At 64.1% G+C, this 10,000-nt stretch overlaps 1 non-coding gene across 1 annotated transcript; it reads left to right on the forward strand.

The window, feature by feature from the left end:
* Window positions 1-171: 171 nt before the first annotated feature.
* On the forward strand, window positions 172-325 carry LOC136685468 (5.8S ribosomal RNA). Its single transcript, XR_010800179.1, has one exon. It is a non-coding gene; the product is annotated as a 5.8S ribosomal RNA (ribosomal RNA).
* The last annotated feature ends 9,675 nt before the right edge of the window (window positions 326-10,000 follow it).

Below are 10,000 nucleotides of genomic sequence, written 5' to 3' on the forward strand. Positions count from 1 at the left end.
TCCCCCGGGCCGTAACTCCTCGGTCCGGTGGTGACGCCCAGGTTCAATGACCTTTCCCCCCCTGCACGGGGGTGGAAGGCACCCGGCTTGAAATATATTGGCAAAAATTGTCTCTTGTTCGAATGGCTTCCTTCGCCCGGCCTGTAACGGGCCGGGCACAAACCCGAATACGACTCTTAGCGGTGGATCACTCGGCTCGTGCTTCGATGAAGAACGCAGCCATCTGCGTTAACTAATGTGAATTGCAGGACACAGATCATCGAAATTTCGAACGCATATTGCGGCCGCGGGGGTCCATCCCGCGGCCACGCCTGTCTGAGGGTCGCTTTACCCATCGATCGGTCTCCGCGCCCCCGCTGAGAGAGAGAGACCGCGGCTGGAAGCTCGCAGGGCCTGAAAACGGCCCTTCGTCTTCCCAAACGAAGACTCGGTTCCGAGCCAGTCCACGCGGCCCGTGTTGCGAGAGAGCTCCGTACAGGGAACGGAGGGAGAGCCGAGTAGGTCCGGGTCCACGTCCGTTACGGTCTCTCCCCGAGTCCCGAGCGGGGCTCCGCGCAGTCGGACGCGGGGGTGGCGAGTGCCGATTAAACCCAGCGAGCGGGCGAGTGAGCGGGCGGGCGAGCGGCCGGGGTGGGGGGGAAGGTGTCGCGGAGTTCGGTCTCGTGCCGGGCTCTCGCCCCTCGCCCCTAGCCTTCGGCCCTCCGCCTCCGCCCTCGCCCCCGCATAAGAAACCTCTGTGTGCGGCCTCAGATCAGACGAGACGACCCGCTGAACTTAAGCATATCAGTAAGCGGAGGAAAAGAAACTAACAAGGATTCCCTTAGTAGCGGCGAGCGAACAGGGAAGAGCCCAGCGCTGAATCCCACTTTCCCCTGACCGGGGTTGGCCGGGAAATGTAGCGTACGGAAGTCCGTAAGATCCGTCTCGGTGCGGACGCGGGACCAAGTCCTCGCGAACGTGGCTTCTTCCCATAGACGGTGAAAGCCCGGTAGCGAGTCCCGCGTTCCCGCCCGGGTAGGTCGGGCTTCTCGGAGTCGGGTTGCTTGGGAATGCAGCCCAAAGCGGGTGGTAAACTCCATCTAAGGCTAAATACCGGCACGAGACCGATAGCGAACCGAGTACCGTGAGGGAAAGTTGAAACAGGACTTTGAAGAGAGAGTTCAACAGAGCGTGAAACCGTTGAGAGGTAAACGTACGGGGACCGAGAAGACTGCCCCGGGGGATTCAGCCGGGCGGACGGCCCCGCGCTCGTCGGGTTCCGCGGTCGGGGGTGCGAGCGTATCCGGGCGAGAGGGGTGGGGTGCCGACTCCACCGCTCCCCGCTTCGGCTCTGCGCTTCGCCTCTGGACTTCGGGCCTGTCGGGCGTACGGAGGTCCGGCCCCGCCCGGTGTACTTTCCCCGCGTGGTGGTGAGTCGCGACCGGCTCCGGTTAGGCTTGGAAGGGCCCGAGGGTGAAGGTAGGTCCGTCCGGAGAAGGGAGTCCCCACGCGGCCCCCGGACACGGGCGTTCCGCTACAGCCCCTCGCTCCGACTTCGCCGATAACGCCGGGGCCGTGGAGCAATGTCCTTTCCGCGTTCTCCCCTCCTCCGGGATGGGGATGGGGGCCCCCCCCGATCGTTCGGTCGAAGCGGGCCGGCTGGGCTGTCCTCAGCCCCGGGCTAGGCCCGCTACGGCGATGCGGGGGGCGATCCAGGCCCACAGCACCCGAACGCCTAAGGTCAGCGGCTAAGTTCGGACCCCGAACGACCCGTCTTGAAACACGGACCAAGGAGTCTAACGCGTATGCGAGTCGAAGGGACCAGAACCCCCGGAGGCGCAACGAAGGTGAAGGCCGGCGCGCGTCGGCTGAGGTGGGATCCGTCCTAACCCTCCGAGGGGGCGGGCGGCGCACCACCGGCCTGCTCTTCCCACGTGCGGAGAGCGGAGCCAGAGCATACGCGGTGGTACCCGAAAGATGGTGAACTATGCCTGGGCAGGGCGAAGCCAGGGGAAACCCTGAGTGGAGGCCCGCAGCGGTCCTGACGTGCAAATCGGTCGTCCGACCTGGGTATAGGGGCGAAAGACTAATCGAACCATCTAGTAGCTGGTTCCCTCCGAAGTTTCCCTCAGGATAGCCGGCGCCGAAACTTCAAGTTTTATCCGGTAAAGAAATGACTGGAGGCCGCGGGGCCGAAACGGGCCTCGCCCTACTCTCAAACTTTAAATGGGTAAGAGGCCCGGCTCGCAGGCTTGGAGCCGGGCATGGAATTGACGGTGCCGAGTGGGCCACTTTTGGTAAGCAGAACTGGTGCTGCGGGATGAACCGAACGCGCGGGTTAAGGCGCCCGACGCAGACGCTCATCAGACCCCAAGAAAGGTGTCGGTTGATATAGACAGCGGGGCGGTGGCCATGGAAGTCGGCATCCGCTAAGGAGTGTGTAACAACTCACCTGCCGAATCAACTGGCCCTGAAAATGGATGGCGCTGGAGCGTCGGGCCCATACCCGGCCGTCGCTGGCGGTACTTGTCTCCCACCCCCCCCAAAAGCCAGCGAGAATGAGAGAGAGAACCGAGACTCATGGGACCGTATGCCGCGACGAGTAGGAGGGGCGCCGCGGTGGCGCAGAAGCCTTTGGCGCGAGCCTGGGTCGAGCCGCCGCGGGTGCAGATCTTGGTGGTAGTAGCAAATATTCAGATGAGAACTTTGAAGGCCGAAGTGGAGAAGGGTTCCACGCCGACAGCGCTTGGCCGTGGGTTAGTCGGTCCTAAGGGATAGGCGAGCGCCGTTCGGAAAATGCTGGGGCGATGGTCTCGTCTGCCTCGCGCTGACCGAAAGGGGATCGGGCCAATATCCCCGTACCTGGGATTGGTGGAGATCGAGCCGCCGAGAGGCGCTCCCGTGGCGGTAACGCAAACGAACCCGGAGACGCCGGTGGGGACCCCGGGGAGGATTCTCTCTCCTTGCTAAAGAGCTGGAGCGCCCTGGAATGGGTTCGACCCCGAGATAGGGGCTCAACGCTCTGAAAGGCGTCGCATGCGCTATGCGACGGCCGGGACGTTTCCCATCGGCCCTTGAAAATCCGGGGGAGGTATAGTGAATTTCCCCCCAGGCCGTACCCATATCCGCATCAGGTCTCCAAGGTGAACAGCCTCTGGCGTGTTGGAACAATGTAGGTAAGGGAAGTCGGCAAGACGGATCCGTAACTTCGGGATAAGGATTGGCTCTAATGGCTGAGCTCGGTCGGGCCCGTGTCTGCTGATGCGGGGTCCGAAAGCCCGGTGCTGCCCGTGCGACGGGGAGCTGTTCCCGGTCCACCTTCGGGCCCCCCCCCACTGGGTCCTGCGCGCGAGGAAGCGCACGGCGAGAGATTGTCCCCCCAGTATATCCAAACCCCCGTGAACAAGGCTCCGTCTGTCTGTCGGGGTCGATGAGAGTGGGTCGCGGCGAGCGAGACCTTAAGCCCCGGTGCGTGTCCCCCCCTCGGCGGTGGCGCTTAGGGGGCCTCGGTCAGGTCGACGGTAGGGGAGCCGGTCGTCGGTGGGATGCCGGCGGGGGAGCGTCCTTCGGGACTAACCTCCGTCGGATGACCGCCTTCGGCCTCCCTCTCCCTACCTAAGCCGGGCCGGGCTCCCGACGCCCGTCGCCGGGTGGGCCGCCCCCGGCTAAGCTCGAGCGTCCGGCCCTTCGCTCTCCCCCGATGGGACGCGGAGGGACGCAATGGAACGTAGGTCCGCGTGGGGGGGTTGCGGTCTCTCGTGCGTGTGTGGACTCGTAGCGGGCCACCGCCGGTGGTGGGGCTTCGGTGGGTCGGGGCGGTGTCCCTGGAGCCTCGCGCGCCGAGCCTAGGCTCCGTGGATCTCTCGGGCTTATGAGTCTCGCCTCGGGGGGAGACCTCCGGGGCCGGGTCTCTCGGCCGGCACCTAACAGCCGAATTAGAACTGCTGCGGACAAGGGGAATCCGACTGTTTAATTAAAACACAGCATCGTGAAGGCTCTTGGACCGGGTGTTGACACGATGTGAATTCTGCCCAGTGCTCTGAATGTCAAAGTGAAGAAATTCATCGAAGCGCGGGTTAACGGCGGGAGTAACTATGACTCTCTTAAGTTAGCCCCACTATACACTTTCTGGACAAAGGCCCATTCAAATATATTGCCATTGGACACTTATGACCACAGTGGGATTGTATGCCGGTTATGGATCCATAATGCCGTATAAAGCATGACCATTTGGACACTGAGTGATAACTTTTTCCAGTTTGATACCCGCGGCAAAATCGCCATTTGGACAGCACTAGGGGCACTGGTGCTCCATCTAGGAGTTCAGAACGTTGGGCCCATCCCTTTAGTATGTGTCACTTGGCTCTGATTGGCTCTGATTGGCTTTCTGAATGGAATAACCTACACCATCCAACTTCCAATATATTTAACAGTGTCATATATATTGCAAATGGGATGCATTCAACTTTGACCTCTCTAAAGTCCCGCCCAAAGCTTGGGGGAGGGTCTAAGGGTCCAGAAAGAGCGTAAAATGTCCAAATCAAATATAAATAAAATTTCTCTGGGCCTCTGGAAGCCTGGGCCTCTGGTAGCCTGGGCCTCTGGGCCTCTGGGCCTCTGGTAGCCTGGGTCTCTGGGTCTCTGGGACTCTGGGTCTCTGGGCCTCTGGGTCTCTGGGGCTCTGGGGCTCTGGGGCTCTGGGCCTCTGGTAGCCTGGGCCTCTGGGCCTCTGGGAGCCTGGGCCTCTGGTAGCCTGGGCCTCTGGGCCTCTGGTAGCCTGGGCCTCTGGGCCTCTGGGCCTCTGGGAGCCTGGGTCTCTGGGACTCTGGGGCTCTGGGTCTCTGGGTCTCTGGGTCCCTGGGGCTCTGGGTCTCTGGGGCTCTGGGTCCCTGGGACTCTGGGGCTCTGGGTCTCTGGGTCCCCGGGGCTCTGGGGCTCTGGGTCCCCGGGGCTCTGGGGCTCTGGGGCTCTGGGACTCTGGGGCTCTGGGTCCCTGGGGCTCTGGGGCTCTGGGGCTCTGGGTCCCTGGGACTCTGGGGCTCTGGGTCTCTGGGTCCCCGGGCTCTGGGGCTCTGGGTCCCCGGGGCTCTGGGGCTCTGGGTCTCTGGGGCTCTGGGTCTCTGGGGCTCTGGGGCTCTGGGTCTCTGGGTCTCTGGGGCTCTGGGGCTCTGGGTCTCTGGGTCCCCGGGGCTCTGGGTCTCTGGGTCCCCGGGGCTCTGGGGCTTTGGGTCCCCGGGGCTCTGGGGCTCTGGGGCTCTGGGTCCCCGGGGCTCTGGGGCTCTGGGGCTCTGGGTCCCCGGGGCTCTGGGGCTCTGGGGCTCTGGGGCTCTGGGACTCTGGGGCTCTGGGTCCCTGGGGCTCTGGGTCCCTGGGACTCTGGGGCTCTGGGTCTCTGGGTCCCCGGGCTCTGGGGCTCTGGGTCCCCGGGGCTCTGGGGCTCTGGGTCTCTGGGTCTCTGGGGCTCTGGGTCTCTGGGGCTCTGGGGCTCTGGGTCTCTGGGTCTCTGGGGCTCTGGGGCTCTGGGTCTCTGGGTCCCCGGGGCTCTGGGTCTCTGGGTCCCCGGGGCTCTGGGGCTCTGGGTCCCCGGGGCTCTGGGGCTCTGGGGCTCTGGGGCTCTGGGTCCCTGGGACTCTGGGGCTCTGGGTCTCTGGGTCTCTGGGGCTCTGGGGCTCTGGGTCCCTGGGACTCTGGGGCTCTGGGTCTCTGGGTCCCCGGGGCTCTGGGGCTCTGGGTCCCCGGGGCTCTGGGGCTCTGGGTCTCTGGGACTCTGGGCCTCTGGGTCTCTGGGCCTCTGGGCCTCTGGGCCTCTGGGGCTCTGGGGCTCTGGGTCTCTGGGTCCCCGGGGCTCTGGGGCTCTGGGTCCCCGGGGCTCTGGGGCTCTGGGTCCCTGGGACTCTGGGGCTCTGGGGCTCTGGGGCTCTGGGTCTCCGGGTCTCTGGGTCCCCGGGGCTCTGGGTCTCTGGGTCTCTGGGCCTCTGGGAGCCTGGGTCTCTGGGTCTCTGGGTCTCTGGGTCCCTGGGTCCCTGGGGCTCTGGGGCTCTGGGGCTCTGGGTCTCTGGGGCCCTGGGTCTCTGGGTCTCTGGGACTCTGGGCCTCTGGGTCTCTGGGCCTCTGGGCCTCTGGGCCTCTGGGTCTCTGGGCCTCTGGGTCTCTGGGAGCCTGGGCCTCTGGTAGCCTGGGTCTCTGGGCCTCTGGTAGCCTGGGCCTCTGGTAGCCTGGGCCTCTGGGCCTCTGGGAGCCTGGGCCTCTGGGCCTCTGGGAGCCAAAAGGAAGCTCCGGAGCTTAGGCGGCGGAGAGGTTGTTTGAATAAGGCCCGTTCAGGGAACCAGGGCGTTGGGTTTAATTAGGCCCCGGAGGTAGGCCCCGGTGGTAAACTCCGGGGCAAGCCTTATCAGAGGCCCAGGATGAGGTGTTCTTAATGTATTGGCTGATAGGGAGCCCCGGAGGTAGGGGACCCTTGGTGAAATTCATGCCGGGTTAGGGGACCAGGGCGTTGGGGTGAATAAGCCCCTGGAGGTAGGCACCGGTGGTAAGCTCCGGGGCAAGCCTAATCAGAGGCCCAGGATGAGGGTGTAATGAACTGGACAACCATCCCACTTCCCATGTATTGTACAGCAATTGGGCAACCATCCCACTTTCAATATATTGTGCGGCGTTTTGTCTCCCAGGTCCACCAGTGGGCAGAATGAACTTTGAGATTTGACGGAGGGTCCTTCCAATACATTATACAGCAATTGGGCAACCATCCCACTTCCAATATATTGTACAGCGATTGCGCAACCGTCCCACTTCCAATATATTGCGCGTCGTTTTGTCTCCCAGGTCCACCAGTGGGCAGGATGAACTTGCAATATATTATACAGCAATTGGGCAACCATCCCACTTCCAATATATTGTACAGCAATTGGGCAACCATCCCACTTCCAATATATTGTACAGCGATTGCTCAACCGTCCCACTTCCAATATATTGCGCGTCGTTTTGGCACCCAGGTCCACCAGTGGGCAGGATGAACTTGCAATATATTATACAGCAATTGGGCAACCATCCCACTTCCAATATATTGTACAGCGATTGCGCAACCGTCCCACTTCCAATATATTGCGCGCCGTTTTGGCTCCCAGGTCCACCAGTGGGCAGGATGAACTTGCAATATATTATACAGCAATTGGGCAACCATCCCACTTCCAATATATTTTAAGGTTCCAGGTCTACCAGTGGGCATCTTTTTTGACGGGGCAGGCTGATTGGTTTAGTCCGAGGGCGGGGGCTTAAGTGTGGGCCAGATAGGTTCGACCGGTGCGCCGGGTCCCTGGGGCTCTGGGTCTCTGGGTCTCTGGGTCCCTGGGTCCCTGGGTCCCTGGGGCTCTGGGGCTCTGGGTCTCTGGGTCCCTGGGTCCCTGGGTCCCTGGGTCCCTGGGGCTCTGGGTCTCTGGGTCCCTGGGACTCTGGGTCCCTGGGTCCCTGGGTCCCTGGGTCCCTGGGACTCTGGGGCTCTGGGGCTCTGGGGCTCTGGGGCTCTGGGTCCCTGGGGCTCTGGGTCTCTGGGTCCCTGGGTCCCTGGGTCCCTGGGGCTCTGGGTCCCTGGGGCTCTGGGTCCCTGGGACTCTGGGACTCTGGGTCCCTGGGTCTCTGGGTCCCTGGGACTCTGGGTCCCTGGGACTCTGGGTCCCTGGGTCCTTGGGGCTCTGGGTCCCTGGGACTCTGGGGCTCTGGGGCTCTGGGTCCCTGGGGCTCTGGGTCTCTGGGTCCCTGGGACTCTGGGTCTCTGGGTCCCTGGGACTCTGGGGCTCTGGGTCCCTGGGGCTCTGGGTCCCTGTGGCTCTGGGGCTCTGGGGCTCTGGGGCTCTGGGACTCTGGGGCTCTGGGGCTCTGGGTCCCTGGGTCCCTGGGTCCCTGGGACTCTGGGGCTCTGGGGCTCTGGGGCTCTGGGGCTCTGGGTCCCTGGGGCTCTGGGTCTCTGGGTCCCTGGGTCCCTGGGTCCCTGGGGCTCTGGGTCCCTGGGGCTCTGGGTCCCTGGGACTCTGGGACTCTGGGTCCCTGGGTCTCTGGGTCCCTGGGACTCTGGGTCCCTGGGACTCTGGGTCCCTGGGTCCTTGGGGCTCTGGGTCCCTGGGACTCTGGGGCTCTGGGGCTCTGGGGCTCTGGGTCTCTGGGTCCCTGGGGCTCTGGGGCTCTGGGGCTCTGGGTCTCTGGGTCCCTGGGACTCTGGGGCTCTGGGGCTCTGGGTCCCTGGGGCTCTGGGTCTCTGGGTCCCTGGGACTCTGGGTCTCTGGGTCCCTGGGACTCTGGGGCTCTGGGTCCCTGGGGCTCTGGGTCCCTGTGGCTCTGGGGCTCTGGGGCTCTGGGGCTCTGGGACTCTGGGGCTCTGGGGCTCTGGGTCCCTGGGACTCTGGGTCCCTGGGACTCTGGGGCTCTGGGTCCCTGGGGCTCTGGGACTCTGGGGCTCTGGGACTCTGGGGCTCTGGGACTCTGGGGCTCTGGGGCTCTGGGTCCCTGGGTCCCTGGGCTCTGGGGCTCTGGGTCTCTGGGTCCCTGGGACTCTGGGGCTCTGGGTCCCTGGGGCTCTGGGTCTCTGGGTCCCTGGGACTCTGGGGCTCTGGGTCCCTGGGGCTCTGGGACTCTGGGGCTCTGGGTCTCTGGGTCTCTGGGGCTCTGGGTCTCTGAGGCTCTGGGGCTCTGGGTCCCTGGGTCCCTGGGGCTCTGGGGCTCTGGGTCCCTGGGACTCTGGGTCTCTGGGTCCCTGGGGCTCTGGGGCTCTGGGACTCTGGGGCTCTGGGGCTCTGGGTCCCTGGGGCTCTGGGGCTCTGGGTCCCTGGGACTCTGGGGCTCTGGGGCTCTGGGTCTCTGGGTCCCTGGGACTCTGGGGCTCTGGGACTCTGGGGCTCTGGGGCTCTGGGTCCCTGGGTCCCTGGGGCTCTGGGGCTCTGGGTCCCTGGGACTCTGGGGCTCTGGGTCCCTGGGGCTCTGGGTCTCTGGGTCTCTGGGTCCCTGGGACTCTGGGGCTCTGGTTCCCTGGGGCTCTGGGGCTCTGGGTCTCTGGGGCTCTGGGGCTCTGGGTCTCTGGGTCCCTGGGGCTCTGGGACTCTGGGTCCCTGGGACTCTGGGGCTCTGGGGCTCTGGGACTCTGGGGCACTGGGGCTCTGGGACTCTGGGGCTCTGGGGCTCTGGGGCTCTGGGTCTCTGGGTCCCTGGGGCTCTTGGGCTCTGGGGCTCTGGGACTCTGGGGCTCTGGGTCCCTGGGTCTCTGGGGCTCTGGGGCTCTGGGGCTCTGGGACTCTGGGACTCTGGGGCTCTGGGGCTCTGGGGCTCTGGGTCCCTGGGGCTCTGGGTCTCTGGGTCCCTGGGGCTCTGGGTCTCTGGGTCCCTGGGGCTCTGGGTCTCTGGGTCCCTGGGACTCTTGGTCCCTGGGACTCTGGGGCTCTGGGGCTCTGGTGCTCTGGGACTCTGGGGCTCTGGGGCTCTGGGGCTCTGGGTCCCTGGGGCTCTGGGTCTCTGGGTCTCTGGGTCCCTGGGACTCTGGGTCCCTGGGACTCTGGGTCCCTGGGGCTCTGGGTCTCTTGGTCCCTGGGACTCTGGGTCCCTGGGACTCTGGGTCCCTGGGACTCTGGGACTCTGGGTCCCTGGGACTCTGGGGCTCTTGGGCTCTGGGGCTCTGGGGCTCTGGGTCTCTGGGTCCCTGGGGCTCTGGGACTCTGGGACTCTGGGACTCTGGGACTCTGCAGAGATCCAGAGGCTTATGGGAGTCTTAGCACCAGTGGTAGGCTCCGGGGCAAGCCTTATCACAGCCCAGCTCCCTTCTGGGAGCCTGGGGCTCTGGGTAAGATATAATTTGCAATTGTGATCCCAATTGCAATATATTTGACACAAGTCAAATATATGTGAATTGGGATCCCAATTGCAATATATTTGACTTGTGTCAAATATATGTGAATTGGGATCCCATTTGCAATATATTTGACTTGTGTCAAATATATGTGAATCGGGATCCCAAATGCAATATATTTGACTTGTGTCAAAT

The sequence above is a fragment of the Hoplias malabaricus genome, unplaced genomic scaffold (assembly GCF_029633855.1).
Source record: "Hoplias malabaricus isolate fHopMal1 unplaced genomic scaffold, fHopMal1.hap1 scaffold_250, whole genome shotgun sequence".
Taxonomy (NCBI): Eukaryota; Metazoa; Chordata; class Actinopteri; order Characiformes; family Erythrinidae; genus Hoplias; species Hoplias malabaricus.